Genomic DNA, 15,105 nt, shown 5'->3' with positions numbered 1-15,105 from the left:
GGAAACAGCAATAGGGGTGTGCATGAGCGTGCTGACACGGAGGTGTCCATGGAATACAAATCACCTCACTTGCTGGTGAAAACCATGCAAATGAGGTGATTTTTTGATTCAGCAAGCAGAAAGGCATCCGTGTAGGTGCTCTGTCAGCATAAAAAATGTACACAGTTACAAACCGTGTAGCGGAGTATAAAATTTAAACAGGGGCTGTAACAGCCCAAATAAAGGGTTGTATATTGCACAGTAGGCATGCAAATGGCAAAACTATGGCCATTGAGTTAAAAAAGTAATGCAATATATGAAAAATTAAACTTTTTTTAATACATATGCCACGTTTAAGTGGCACCCAGCAATGCGCAAACATGGTATTTTGCAAAAAAAACAAATAATTAAATAAAAAGTGTAAAATATGAAATTTAAAGCCATGCAAAGGTATTAGATTATAGTAGCCAGCATGCAGACTCATACAATGGCAGGTTATAGTGGTAGCTAAGGAGATAGGCCCTGGTGTATTGCAGTATCCAGGGTATACGCAATTAGGTGTATGTAAATGAGCCAGGGTTATTGAATAACAAAAAGGGCCACCATGTCCATAGGTACTAACCATGGTAGGGCTAGAAATGTGTTGGTGTAGGCAGAACAGAGAGCTAACATCAAAAGTGGGTGTGTCACGCCATACTTAAGTGGATTGGAGTTTAGCAGCACCTGTTTGCACTCAGCTAAGCAGCGCTAAGCATGGGGGCATATCTGAGGCTGCTAAGCTATACTTAGCTCCGTGGCATCTGCTTTAGCTGGTTAAAGAAAAGCTAAGCATGCCAGTGTACAGGGGAGGGTCCAAACTTCTGAGCAATGTTTATACTGGCACCGTGGGTTTGCGCAGAGTGCCTCGGGGCTTAGCAGTGGCAGAAATAAAATAAATAAATAATAGGAAATAGCTCAAGGAAAGCAAATCAAATATTAAAGACTGAAAAGCCCTGTTTCACTGACATTGGCCCATTCAAACCCCTCAATGATAGACTTGCCAGGTGAACTGTATCATAATAAACCAATCACACAATCTGCCGCACACCAATATAAAGTATGCATACACCCTTCAATCTGATTTTTCCCACATACTTTGCACCATTGGAGTACACACTTGGGAATTTTAACTGGTAAAATGATAGGGGCTGCTGCTGCGCTGCTACATCTGTATGCGGTACAGGCTGAGGTCAGTGATGATGATGATGATGATGCTGCCAATAGGCCCAGACTGAGGAGGAGAAGAGTGTTCAGGCCCAGGGTAACCTTTCAGGGGCTACATGAGCTGGAGATAGTAGAGCACTACAGGGTGGACAGGGACATACTACAGAACTAACTAAGCTCTGCCGTCCTCACCTCAGACCCAGAGCCAACAGGGGGGAACCCATCCCAGTGGAAACAAAGGTATGTGTAGCCTTAAGAATAATAGTTACAGGTACTTTCCAAAGACCTACCTGGGACATGATGGGGGTCTCACAGGCATCTGCTTCCAGGAAACTTCACCAGTTCTTGGATGTCATGCTAACACATGTCAGTGAGCACATTTATTTACCCCACACCCCTGAGAAGAGGACCAGCAGTATGCTTCTCTTCCACCATGTAGCAGACTGGGTGCCATAGATTGTACTCATGTGCACATTAAAGTATCACCCAGTGAGGAGGGTTGAGTCTATGTCAACCACAAGGGGTATCACTCCATCAACTGCCAGGTCATGTGCAATGCCCAGGGCATTATCATGAATGTGTGTGCTGGCAGCCCTGGCATTTATCACGACTCCCTCATCTGGCATGCATCAGACCAGTACCAGACATTTGCCAGATGGGACATCCCATATGGCCATCTATTGGGGGATGCTGGCTACGCACTGGAACCGTCAGTGATGACCCCCATCAGAAATATACAAACACCAACTGAAGAACACCATAATGAGGCACACGGACAAACTAGGAACATCATAGAGTGTGTGTTTGGGCTGCTCAAATCATGGTTCAGCTGCCTTGAGATATCTTCTGGAGCCCTGTATTAATCTCCAGCCACATGTGCACACATGTTCATAGTATGTTCCATGCTACACAATATGATCCTGTGGAAACAGCTGCGGCAGGAACATCAGAGGAAAGGGACAAACAACCCCCCCTCCATTGCCAAGGTCCCCTTAGGCACAGGGGGACTCAGAGGAGGAACCCCCTGAGCCTGTCCCTGTAGGCAGATGTAGGCATGCCCAGTACATGCTGGCCTTGGCAAAAAGGCAAAGCATAGCACATGCACTGACGACCTAGGGACCCAGGGACTGACATCTCACTCCAACTCACATACACAGTAAAAAGGATGCCATCCACATCACACTACCTGTTCCTTATCATGTATAGGCTGTGTACTGTGTGCATCCGACAGAGTCAGCCTTGAAGCACTGTCCTCTCATCTGCTGCAGGCACAAGGTAAATCACTCTTTATAACAACAAATGAATGGAGTAGTGGACTGTGGTAGCATATGTATGTTATTGCTGCATGTATGCAAGAGAATGCAGAGGGATACTGGGATAGCAGCAGACAACTGACAGCTATGTGGGACAACAGGAACTCTCTGCCAAATACTGGCTGCCCCAGAATATGCAGTAGGCCCCAACCCAGCAAAACTCACTGCACTATGTGAGACACTTACAAACAGCGGGGTCATAGGACAGACACATGGATGTCAATGTTGGACTTCATTACATACTTCTCAACCTCTTAGAGCAAGAAATCTGTACAAAGTCATAAAGAAATGTGGGGCAAATGCCCAAAAACAGGGACAATTTTTAAATATTGCTCTTACAAACTTAGAAAGTTGATAGAATAACAGGTTTTGCACTAGCATGAATTCTCTGTAGGATAAGAACACTGAAACCCAAAGGTCTGTCATTAGTTTCTAACTTCAGTCTTTAATGATTTGCCAGTAATTTCCCAGACAACCACAATTTTATGAAAAATGGATCCAAAATATGAGGCAAACATCTGGACATTCTGAGAAAATCTCTAGAATTGAAAGGTATTGCTACCCCTGACACACCCGTGTTGCCATACAACTTCAGTAACATTTATGTTTGTAAGGTAATAGCCTTAGACCACACATTCCCAGGCCTGTCACAATCAACTTGCTAACATGTTCCATTTCCTCAACAGGCAGGGGTCAGTGTGCTATGGATGTGTGTGCTTAATAGTGTCAGGAAATAAACAAGACTGACTGGTGGCTGTTGTGGTTTAGTTGGCTAAGTACAGTACTGTGGATGAGAGGGTCCATGGTTTGAGACTGGCTGTCCCTACTGTTTTGCATGTCATCTACACCTATGGTAAGAGTTCTACAGATTGTCCAGAAGTCAATATCTGTTACTGCAGGAAAGGTGGACAATGGAGGTACAGGGGCCACAGATATGGACAGTACACAGCTCTGAGTAACCTAGACAGTGCCTAGTAAAACAGCAGGTTGTGACAAGTCATTGTAGTGCCAGGATATAAAGGCTGCCACGTGACTGTGTCAATATAGAAAACAAGTCAGTGTGCACCATCCATACCCCATGAATGACAGAGTTTCTCAGAATGTCCACACGTATGCCTCAGATATCTGTTCTGTTTGTCATAACATTGCATTTGTCTGGCAAACTATTGGCAAACCAATAAAGGCTGATGTAAAAACATCAATGACTGACAGCTGAGATGCAGACTTCATAACCATAAGAAAATGCAAGCTAAACAAAACCATTCTACCAACTGTCTATGTTTGGAAGAGCAATATTAAAATCCTGTCCCCATTTCTGGGCCTCTGTCTGACTGTTATATATGTCCCTGTCGACATGTCTGGCTGTAAGAGTTTGAGCGGTATGGCCAACATGTAGCCTTATAATAGTGCAACTCAAACTGTCTGAGGACCAGAGCAGATGTATAGGGCACAATGCTGGCCAACCTGCTAAACAGGTACAGTCTGAGGTGTGAAGTCCATAACCCTGTGTGTGATGTTGTGACTTCTATCCCAGTTACACCATAACTACAAATACATAAGAGCAGCAACTGTGGATAAAGCCTGCAACTGGAGCAAAGCAGGACAAATGGCCACATATAAGGGGAAGGAGGAACCACTGGCCAGACAAACGTTGAATGTGCAAACTAGAACAATTTGTGCAGTAACATATTCCCTACAGTGTATGGAGTCAGAAGACAAATACCTGTCAGTGGTTCCTCACATTAATCTATACTGATCTGCCACTGACATACCAGCACATTACAGTGCTGTGCAAAATGAAACTCACATATTATGCAAAACTCTGCTCAGTCCAATGCACTCTGTACGTACGGTAGATATGACTCAGTTAATAAGGATAGCACACTGCCAGGAGAACAGTCAAATAGTATATCAGTGAGGTGCTGGACTGTTTACACACATCAGCCAATCAGCTGTAGCACACAAAATCCTGGACCAGAGTATAAGTAGGTCTGGCCTGGAGTCTCAGTGTTACTATTGATGGTCATACTGGGCATGCTCCTACACTTAGTTACTTTCAGCCCATGTCTGAACCCACATCTGACTATAGAACTTGAATGTACATATCTCCCTTGTGCATACACATAACTATGTATACCTTAAATGTCTATCCCCACCATCATCAGACATGTTTACCCCCATCTATCTATATGTAGTACATATACAATTTATTTGGATCTGTTGAGTGTGTTATATATACAGATATATAGGTAACATATACAACTATATCATTTATAGAGAGGCAGAGACAGAGATACACTGGGAGACCCTGAAAGGCATAGAGTGATATACTGCTGCAGCCACATGTACACCGATTTTAATCAGTGGCACATGCAAATACTATGGTGAGCCCCATTATGTAATAGTAGGTAGGTAGGGGTTGTAGTCTCACATCAATCACCATGTGTGTGTGTGCTTCTGTATGTATTACATGTACAGCAAAATACACACTCCAAACAGGCCTATGTCTGTTTAATGGCCACCCATGTTTTGGCCTTCTGACTAGTGTCCTCCACAACAGTGGTCACCCTGTCAGCAGCTACTGATGTCATCCACCCCAACAGCAGTGGCAGACACTCTCCATATGTATAAGCTCTGTGGCCCATGCAATAAGTATATCATGCTATTGTGTCAACAGCTAGATAGGTAGTGATTCTAATCCCAACAATGGCAACTCAGTGAGTGTGTGTGTATAAGTATATTCCCTTACGGCTGTGTGTATGTCCTGCCTATGTGTATGCAATGCCAATACATTGTTTGGCCTATTCCACCCTATTAACCCCCCATTGCACTACTCTACAGGGCCTGTTGATGTCATCCACCTTAGATGCACCATTGGACAGTCTCCAGGCATATAAGCTCTGTGGTGTGCATACAGCTAGTTAGATAGTGGTTCTAATCTCAATACTACCAACTGTGTGTATGTATGTGTGTGTGTGTGTGTGTGTGTGTGTGTGTGTGTGTGTGTGTGTGTGTGTGTGTGTGTGTGTGTGTGTGTGTGTGTGTGTGTGTGTGTGCGTGTATAAAGCATATGCCCTGTCACATTCCTCTGTTTGTGTGTTAGTTATACCATTTTGAGGCCTGTTCCACCCTGTTGACTCCTCCCATTGCATTACTTTACAGGGCTTGCTGATGACATCCACCTTAGATGCACAGTTAGACACTCTCCAGCCATATAAGCTCTGTGGTGCATGCGATAAGGGCTTAGCACAATAATCCATACAACTAAGTAAGTAGGGGTTCAAATTTCAATACTGCCATGCATGTTGGTTATACCATTTTGAGGCCTGTGACCCCCCCCCCATTCCATTACTTTACAGGGTCTGTTGATGTCATCCACCTTAGATGCACAGTTTGACACTCTCCAGGCCATGCCTCTCAAGTGTACAGAGTTTTGCAGAATGTTCAGATGTTTGCCTCATATATTTGGTATGTTTCCCATAAAATTGTGGTTTTCTGGCAAATCATTGAGAGATGAAGTCAGAAAATAATGACAGACATTTGAGTTTTAGACTTCATACCATTCACAAAATGCATGCTAATGTAAAACCTGTTACTTTATCAGCTGTAAGAGAAATATGTAAAAAATGTCCCTATTTTTGGGCCTTTATCTCCCCATTATTGAAGGTTTTGTCCAGATCTATTGCTCTAAGAGGTTGCGAGGTATGCCCAAGGGATAGAAGCTTTGCGGTGCATGCAATAAGTGCATAGAACTATAGTACATACAACTAGATAGGGAGGAGTTCTAATCTCGATACTGGCAACTGTGCTTATGTGGCCTGTTCTTCCTTGTCAGGTCTGTGAGGGGAGCAGCTATGGTACTATAACTAGGAACAAACTTTCTGTAGTACCCTGCTATCCCCAGGAATGCCCTCACCTGCTTTTTGGTAATAGGTGCAGGCCGTGCCTGAATAACTTCCACTTTGGCAGGTTCTGGCCTTATCTTACCACTCCCCACTCTGTGTCCTAGGTAGGAGACCTCTGCAATATCCACCTGACATTTGCTCGGCTTAATGGTCAGCCCTACCCTCTGTAGTCTGCCCAGCACCTCCCTGACATGCTGAAGGTGCTCTTGCCAGGAATGGCTGTAGATAGCAATATCATCCATGTAAGCAAGGGCAAACTCTGCTGCTCCTGCTAAGATATGATCTACCAGCCTCTGGAAAGTTGCTGGGGCATTCTTCATCCCAAAGGGCATCTTTGTGAACTCATACAAGCCAAAACGAGTCACAAAGGCTGACTTCTCTCTAGCACTGGAAGTCAAGGGCACCTGCCAGTAACCCTTGGTAAGATCAATGGCTGTAAGATACTTAGCCCCACTGCTGCTCTAGGGCCTCATCTGTCCTAGGCATGGGGTATGCATCTGCCTCTGTATGACTATTTAATTTCCTGCAATCCACACAGAACCTGGTGCTGCCATCCTTCTTTGGCACCAGTACCACTGGTAAGGCCCAGGGACTGTTGGACTCTTGAATCACCCCTGGTTCCAACATCTCCTGTACCTCTTCCCTCAGAGTCTGTTTGACTCTCTCAGGCACCCTATAAGGGGCCTGCCTGATAGGCTTTTGGGGTCCTGTATCCACCTGGTGCTGCACCAGGTGGGTGCTCCCTGGTTTCCCGGTGAACATGCCCCCAAACTCCTGCAACACTGCTCGGATTTCTCGAACATCGGTAGGAGATAGCTGCTGGGACATTGCTACCCCTTCCACCGAGGTGGCAGCCCGAGCCTCACTGAGATCAGTCACAAGATCTCTCTCAGACTCCTCCTGCAATCCACTGCAAATGCTCAGCACAAGGGTCTCCCTATCATGGTAAGGCTTCATCATGTTAACATGGTACAATCTGTGCCCCTGCCGTCTGCCTAGCACTTCCACTATGTAGTTAACATCACTCACCTTTCTTACCATCTTGTGGGGTCCCTCCCAAGCTGCCTGCAACTTGTTGTGTCTGACAGGAATGAGAACAATCACATGCTGCCCCACAGCATCCTCTCTAGCTCGAGCATTCCTGTCATACCATACCTTTTTCTGTTGTTGGGTTTCTGCCAGGTTCTCCTGGGCCAGGCCCATGAGTTCCCTGAGCCTTGTCCTGAGGTTCAGGACGTATGCCACAACAGACTCCGTGTGAGACTCACACTCACCTTCCCACTCATCTCGAATGAAATCTAGAGGTCCACTCACCCTATGCCCATACAGCACCTCAAAGGGTGAAAAACCTGTGGATTCCTGGGGAACCTCTCTGTAAGCAAACAACAGATGGGGCAAATATTTCTCCCACTCCCTCTTAAACTGATCTGCAAATGCCCATGGCATGGACTTGATTGTAGAGTTTAACATCTCAACAAGACTATTAGTCTGGGGATGGTAGGGGTGGTCTTCATGTGCTTCAACCCACAGGACTTCCACAGACAAGCCAGCAGGTCTGACATAAAATTGGCACATCTGTCAAACAGTATTTCCTTTGGGAAACCTACCCTGACGAAAATCTCTAGCAAAGCATTTGCCACCTTCTTGACCTCAAAGGAGGACAGAGCCATTGCTTCAGGGTATCGCGTAGCATAATCTACAATCACTAGGATATACTTTTTTCCATGTGGAACTTGGGGTACTCACAGGACCCACAATATCCATAGCTACCCTCTGAAATGGCTCCTCAATCACAGGCAAAGGCATCAAAGGAGCTCTCACCTTGTCTCCTGCCTTGCCTACCTTTTGGCAGCACTGCTCACAGGTCCTGCTGTACCCTGTTACATCTCTGGAAATTCCAGGACAATAGAAGTTTTGCATAATATGCCTCTTTGTACGTTTTATGCCCATATGACCTGCAAAGGGAATATCATGGGCTATGGCTAGCAGCACCAGACGTAAAGCTCTAGGCACTACCAACTGCTGTACTCTCTCACCTTCTAGCCCTCCCTCAAGGGTCCCCTCTCTGTACAATAACCCTTTGTTCCAGTATACAGATTCCCCCTTCCCTTGAGAATCAGGTGCCTCCCTAGCTACCTACCTCAGGCCTTGCAATGTAGAGTCTGAGAGGTGAGCCTGTCTAAAGTCTCTCCTTGTAACCCTTCCCAGCTCCCCTTCCACAGGAAGTCTGGCATCCTCTGACAGTGGTGCCTCACTGTCAGCCTGGGTACTACTACTCACCTCTACCTTGGCAGTTGCCCTGTCCAAGTGAACATCAGTACCCACAAGCAGCTGTGGCTCACATTCAGTCTTGCTGCTACAACGTAGCTCACTCCCTGAAGTAACCACCTCAGCAGTCCTGGCTGCAAGTATGCAGTCTGACTGGGTCTCCCCCAGGCTACCAGACCCACATGCTTGTCTCCTAGCCTCAATGCATGTAACTACACAAGTACATAGTACTGCCTCATCCAAATCCTTCCCTCTCAGGACATCTGCAGGATGGGAGTTCCATACCCCTGTTGTCTCAAGAAAAACCTACTACTGGCATTTTGTCTTTCCCACTTACTGGTTCTTTTTTGTTCTCCACCTTGCCTCTGTGGACATTTGTATGCCACTTGGCCCCACTGGTTGCATTCAAAACATTTAACCCTAGCTCCTGGATGTGTACCTGGACTAGTGGCTTCCCCTGCTACTGGTGAATTCTGTTGGGGGCACCCACCATGGGTTCCTTTAGTCCCATGAGCAGTACTGGGGGGTCCGTTTCCTGTGCAGGGCTGCCCTGCTTGCTAGGTATAGGTCTCCCTTTTTCCCCAACTTCTCTGAAGTAGCAAACTGTCTATCACCTAAACAGATCCTCATTTCCTCAGGCAAAGTGGTAAGGGCTTGTTCCCTTACCAAAATATCTGCCAGCCCTTCAAAAGTGGTGACCCGACATCCACTCACCCAGCTATGAAAATAAGTGCTCAGTTCAGCAACATATTCACATACATTTTCATATGCCTTGTGTCTATGCTCACGAAACTTTTTCCTATACATTTCAGGTGTTAGCTTAAAACATTCCAACAAGTGTCTTTTTTACAGCAGTATAATCAAAACAGTCAGTGTCATGCATTTTTGCTAAAGAATTTACAGCTTTACCATGGAGTAAGGGGGTCAGGAACCGTACCCAGAGACCTTGGTCAACTTCATACTGTTTACATACCTGCTCAAACATAGGAATGAAGCTATCAAAATTATCCCCCTCTTTAAACTGTGGAAGAAATTTACTGACCTTTTGTGCTTCTGGGGTCTGGTTACTCCCTTCCCCATTACCTCCATGACTCTGGCGAAGAGTAAACATTTCCCTTTCATGCCTCCTCTGCCGTCCATTTTCCTCAGCTTGTAGACTCCTCATTTTCTTGGCTGCTTCTAGTTCCATATGCCTGGCCTCTAACTCAAGTCTCTTTAGCTCCAGCTGGATTTTTAAGTCCACTGCAGAAAGGTTGAGCTGTCCATTCTCCGAGAATATTGTATTTCCACTGTCAGTCTGATTGTCCTCCAGGCTGCTGTTTTCTGATGCAGCTGTAACCAAGGCTGCAATCAAGTCGGCTTTAGTCAGGTTTCCATGCACCAGTCCCCTAGCCTGGCACATATCTGCCAGCTGGCTCCTTGTCAGCTTTCCATACTCTTCTGCTGACATGCTGCCTGCTCACCCTGACTAATACTAAGCTAACAAAAAAGAAATAAAACAATTGTGATCTGAACTCTGAGTATACACTGCGTGGCTGTTTTAGAGTACAAAACACTTTTAGAGATCACTGTACATAAGCTACAGGAATTCACTCTACCCACACCACTACAAGCCACTTAGTATGTGAAGTACATCCCACCACTGCAAACTGCATGTGGCGACTGTGCCCTGGCCCAGCAATCAAGGAGCCTCAATCCTCACCACTAACACCAGGGAGGTCGTCTCTGAGAAAAGGAAAGGATAACTAATACACACAGTAAAGTACAATTTCCTTTAAGTGCACACAGAGATCACAGTCAGTCTGGGTCTGGTTGCTCCCTTACTCACCAGGAACCCAATAAGACTCCCCACTGGCACAGCTATAGGGTCCAGGCCTCAGCCTAGCTGGGCAAGCTAAAACTTCCAGTACCCTCTCTGTCCAACCAGTGCTTCGTGTCCCTGCCCAAGTAGCTGACACAACGCGCACACACTTTGAGATAAGTATTTAATACAACTTCACAGACATTCCTGGGAAAGGCTGACACAGATTTTCCAGCTGTGCCCCTTTACCTAGACCATACGGTAGTAATCTCTGCCACCACCCAGCTAATAATATCAGCTACTAAAAGGCCCTTAAAAGGGTGTCTAATTATTACTGTGCAATATTACTATCCAATGGTAATGTGACTATTCAGTCCAGGCTTACTGGAAGGGTTTAGACAGTAAACTCTATAAATATATAATGTACTCTAAAGCATAATTTATCTCTACATAACCAGCCACAGCTAGAATGTTTTAAAAATATTTAATAATAATAATAAATAAATACGGTAGTAATCTCTGCCACCTCCCAGCTAATAATATCAGCTACTAAAAGGCCCTTAAAAGGGTGTCTAATTATTACTGTGCAATATTATTATCCAATGGTAATGTGATTATTCAGTCCAGGCTTACTGGAAGGGTTTAGACAGTAAACTCTATAAATATATAATGTACTCTAAAGCATAATTTATCTCTACATAACCTGCCACAGCTAGAATGTTTTAAAAATATTTAATAATAATCAAAATGCAAGACAAAACTACAACACCACAGAGATATCTAACAGTTCAGAGATCACACAGAAACTTAAAATAATACAGTAAGACAGGTCTGATTTCAAAGAAAAATACCAAACTAATCTTTACTAGCTTTAACTATTCCTACAAGAAATCACAGTGCTAAAACTTACATGTGAGCATAGGCAGTGTGCTGAGTTAGATATCCAAGATCAAAATGCTCCCGGTCTCTTGTGAGAAATAGTATTTAAACATTACTAACAAACATGTCTCTAAAGCCCTCCCAAATTACATCACTTTTGACACAGTCTGGAGTTCTCCGGCCACAAACTGCATTATTTAGCAATCTAACACCTGCTCAGAAACTTACAACAATATAAGGCATTTTACATATACACTCTAGCAGAAATCAGAGCAATAAAGCACCTTCCACATGTAAATTCTGGTCATAAACTTTAGCCTTAAAACAATGGGCATGAATCCTTCATCCAGACACACTGGAGCCAAATTCTAACATGAAAGGGTCACAGCATGCTTCACTGGGCCAGTAGAGTGCAATGTTGTCACATATTTTGCAGTTCCACATTTCACAATATTCTTTTACACTCAAGAAAACATGCCTGTATTTTACATTTATTTACAAATGCCAGAATTATATATCAAATTATATTTGACTAGGCTGGCAGCCTTCGCCTATCTCTCCCCAATTGTCACAGTGTATATTGCAACAATACAACATTGTTAGCCATTCTTCAAGTAGGAGAGATCTGTACTGAGTGATTCATAGGTGTGTACTAGGCTATTGGCTCTAAGGCCTGTATAAGCCTAGCCAAAAACGTACCCTGGCTTTCGCCACCCAAGAAAATTATTTTCCTGTGCCACTGTCGAGCAGAACCACAGAAGTGATCCCCGGGGTGAATTTCCTATTTCCCATCCAATCATCAAGATTTTTCTTGAAGAGTGCTAATGAGGAGCTTTGTTTGATATAGATAGGTAGTTTGTTCCAGAGTATGGGAAGTCTCTGGGACAGGAATCTATCCCTCCAGCATGTTCTGTTTAATGTGGTGACAAGGTTTAGGCCCCTAGAGCATGTAGCTCGGAGGGATTGGGATTTCTTTAAGTGGAGCATGTCCAACAGCTCTGGATTTGACATAGCTTTGTATGTTAGGCAGAGATCGCCTCTGAGTAGACAATATGCGACGGAGTAAAGTTGGAGATTTTTGAGACGGCCTGCAAAGGACATCTGTTTCAGGCTGGTAATCCCCTTTGTGAGGTATTTCTGCGGTCTTTCCAGTAGTTGTAGATGTCTTGTGAGGTGCATACCAAAAGGGCCGCTGTACTCTATAACGGGTCTAATGAGTGACGAGTAGAGGGGAACAATGACCTCTTTTTTCCTGGATGAGAAACCTTTTGTGATGAGGTGTGCCATGTAGAAGGATTTCCTGACTACTGTGGCAATGTGATTATCAAAGGAGAGACTACTGTCCACCTGTGTCCCAAGGTCTCTTATCACACTTTCGGTGTTAGGTAGACTACCACCTATGTGGTATTTCATGGGTTCAGAGTTTTTACCAATGGGGATGACAATGCACTTTTTGGCATTGAGCTTGATTCCATGGCTTTGGCACCAGGCATCTGTTTCAGTGAGGCCCTTTTGTAGGATCTCCACATAGTTAGGAGTTTCAATTATGGCTCCTAGTTTGCAGTCATCTGCGAACTTCGTTAGCCAAAAACCATCTGTGTTAGCCTGTACTTCAGAGAAGTAGATACCAAACAGGAGAGGACCCAGTACTGAACCCTGTGGTACTCCACTTGTCACTGGTCTAAAGTCGGATTTGGAGTCTGTTACTTTTACAGTGTGGGTTCTTTCGGTCAGCCAGTTGGCACCCCATCTTGTGACATATGGATTTATACCTAGTTTAGTGAGTTTATCTATAATTTCAGAGTGGGGAATGGTGTTGAAAGCCTTGGCAAGATCTAGAAAGGCTGTGTGAACCACCTTACCCTCATCTACCGCTTTGGTGACTGCTTCAAAGAAGTGTATCAGGTTTAGCAGACATGATCTGCCTTTTACAAACCCGAACTGGGTGGGGTTGAGTTTGGAGATTACCAATGTCTTTGTTTATAAGTTCCATGATGATACATTCCATGGCCTTGCAGACCAGGCTCGTCAGGCTAATAGGGTGGTAGTTCACGGGGTCCGTGGTGGCTCCCCCTTTGTGGAGTGGGATAACCGTTGCTGTGCACCATTCAGTGAGCAAAAAGCCTGAGGTGAGGCTATGACTTCACATGGTACATAGGTAGGGTGCCAGTTCGCTCTGTAGTTTGTGTAGAACGCAGCCTGGGATGTTGTCATGTCCCATGGATGCTGTGTTCTTGGCTTTGGAGAGTGTGGTTTTTACCTGTGCAGCTGTGATTAGAGGAACTTTGCATTCTTCCAGTATAGAGATGGGCACTTTAGGGGGTGAGAACTGAACCTATCTGCCAGGATATTGGCAATATCAGTTGGTTCTGTATATTTAGTGCCATTGTGCTGTAACTCAGAGCAGATCTGAGTGTTGCCATTGAGATTCTTGACATAGCTATCGAATGTTTTGTGGTTGTCTTTATAAATCAGTGGCAATTTGGTTTTCGTAACTAGCTTTGGAGGATTTTATGAGGGATCTCAGCTTCTTACTGATCATGAGATTTTACTCTTTTTTGCAACAGTTTCTTTCTTCTGTTGTAGAGTTTGTTTATGGCAGAGGACCACCAGATTGGCTTCATTTTTTTGGAGGATAGCATCTTAGTTCTGTTAGGGATAGCATGATCCATGCACTCGTGTAAGTGCTTATAAAGTGCTATTTTGGAGGATTCAGCAGTCGTACCTCTATTGTCCGTCTGCATGGATGTTGTGAAGTTTGCCACTTCTGTCTTAAGAAGCGTGACGTTGGCTTTGGAGAACTTTTTTACAGTAGTTTCCCTAATGGGGGGTGGGGATGGGATGTGGATGTCTAGGGTGATTAGCTTGTGGTTGGATTTGACCAATGAGGAAATGACCTTTGGTGTGGAACACCGGTCACCCATGTTGGTAATGACCAGGTCTAGGATACTGCTGCCCCTGGTGGGGGTGTGGATAAGTTGATCCAAGGCATTGGAATTTATGAATTCCAGAAAACGTTGAGCTAAAGAGTTGGTACATGAGTAGTTTTCCCAGTTAATGGTGGGGTAGTTGAAATCGCCCATTATTAGGGTGTTGAGTTGTACCCTAATATTTTCCAGTGTATCCAGAAATGAGGAGTGGGAATCCTAGGGCATGGTGGGGGATCTGTAGCAAGCAATAATTTGAATTGCGGAATTGCGGTCTTGCCCAGAGTTAGCTGCACGTGGATAATCTCGGATGCATTATGCTGAGCAACTAGCCTAGAGGTGTGGTTATCCTTAATAAATATGGACACGCCTCTGCCTTTAGTGTTTCGGTCCAGGTTAGGTGGCCGAAAGGTGTGGTATGAATTATAGCTTGGTAATGCAGAGGTGCTCTCTGGAGCCTTGAACCAGGTCTCTGACATTGCACAGATGTCGATATCCTCCATTTTAAGGAGTGCCTCAAGTGAGTACATTTTGAGATTTAGACGTCTAGCATTAAGTAGCATCACCCTCAGATTTTGCTTGCTTGTACTTGTTACGGTGGTGAATTTGTTAGCCAGTATCCGGAATCAGGTTCAGGCCATCTCTGACAAATCATCGTGGTCTGTCGATCATGTCATCCCAGGCAGACAGATATTGGATCCCCTTAGAATGACACCAGAAACTTAGCCAATTGTTGAAGTCAATCATTTTGTCCTTGTACTGTTGTAACATTCTGGGTGATGGCAGGATGCTACTCAGGGCTAGCGTCATACCTGTCTGGGCTACAAGAT

The sequence above is a fragment of the Protopterus annectens genome, chromosome 7.part1, assembly GCF_019279795.1.
Source record: "Protopterus annectens isolate FY-2018-M chromosome 7.part1, PAN1.0, whole genome shotgun sequence".
In the NCBI taxonomy this organism is placed as follows: Eukaryota; Metazoa; Chordata; order Ceratodontiformes; family Protopteridae; genus Protopterus; species Protopterus annectens.
The sequence above is the reverse complement of the archived record's forward strand: the minus strand, read 5'-3'. Positions refer to the sequence as shown.